Source organism: Tupaia chinensis, unplaced genomic scaffold, assembly GCF_000334495.1.
Source record: "Tupaia chinensis unplaced genomic scaffold, TupChi_1.0 Scaffold000278_1, whole genome shotgun sequence".
In the NCBI taxonomy this organism is placed as follows: domain Eukaryota; kingdom Metazoa; phylum Chordata; class Mammalia; order Scandentia; family Tupaiidae; genus Tupaia; species Tupaia belangeri.
The window spans coordinates 940,979-942,450 of NW_006159761.1; positions in this window are offsets into that span (position 1 = coordinate 940,979).

Consider the following 1,472-nt stretch of genomic DNA (forward strand, 5'->3'; position numbering starts at 1 on the left):
CAGCAGGAGATCTGAAAGCTGGAGTCTTCTGTAGAAGTGTATTGTCATCAGTTGACCCACTTCTGTGTGGTTCGATTTTCCAACCAATAGTCTACTAACATCTTTAGCACTTGTCCATTCAGCTTGATGTCAAGGTTTGACAGTTCCACAAGGAACCAATTTTTGTGAGCCTTGGCAAATATTGCTCTCTCTTCACATGAGACCATGTTTTATGAAAAGTACTATCATTAAACATCAGAATCAGACTCCCTGTGGTAAGGGGCTCAGGCTCTGTGTCACAGGAGTGTACAGACCTTCGCAACTCCCACTACTGGTGAAAGTCGAGTACAGCATTGGGGTGGAATCACCAAACCCCCGTCCCCACCCCAATATTTCTCTCCCTCTCTTTTTCTCAGTTAAGGTACATCCACTAAACTGTGTGGTACTATTCACTTAACAGAGCTAGTAATAGAGATGATAAAACTGCTTTCTTTTTTTAAATTAATCTATTATGTTTTATTTATTTCATGAGAGAGAGAAAAACAAGCACCAGCAACAAGGACTCATACCACAATCTTACTCTCAGCCTACATCAACCAGCCAGGATCACGGGCACAGCATGGGACAGGTTGATCTGGGATCTGAACTCTGATCTTCCATAAAGCTTCCCGCATAGAAGAGCAATTCACTATCCCTGCACTATCATGACTGGGCCTTTAAAAAAAATTATTTATGTATATACCTCATATGAGAGAGGGAGACAAAAACTGCTTTTGTGGCGGGGCTTTCATGCATGTTGCTGGCATCAGACCCGCTTCATACTTCCATATTTACTTTTACATTGACATAGAGTGGAGGGCAGATGTATTTGAGTCAGAACTTATGGTTACTGGGAAAGAAATTACTTTAAGTAGGGTTGGTGTACCTTCAAACAGGGATGAATCAAATTACGCAAAGAACTTCATCAACTCCTTATCTTTCTCCATCTCCAGCAGGAGGTCTGAGTTTGGGTAATTTAGAGATTCATTCAGCTCACAGTTTGGAGGTCTGAGGTCCAAGGTCCAGAGGCCACATCTGGTGAAGATCTCGCTTTGAAGACTTCCACTGTCCACATTTATCTTCATGATGATTAACTACGGAATTCTTAATAAAGTACACACATATCATCTTCCTTTTATCCATGAGGAACCTGAAGCATATTCCTTGGAGGTCCTGGAGAGCAGAGGTCGGAATGACATGGTTGCTGACTTTGAAGATGGACGAGAGGACCAGTTGCCAAGGAACATAGGCTGCCAGGGGGAGCTGGCTAAGCTTAACAGTCCACCTTTCTTCACAGCAAACAGAAATGCGAATGTCTGGGGTTTTTTTTTTTAATACAAATAATCATTTTATGACCATTTTTCTGCATCTTAATGTTTTCGTGTAACTGTAGTCCTCAATTCCTCCACCCCTTTCTCTATCAGTATGTATAGGTGCCTGCCAGGGGTGCCTTC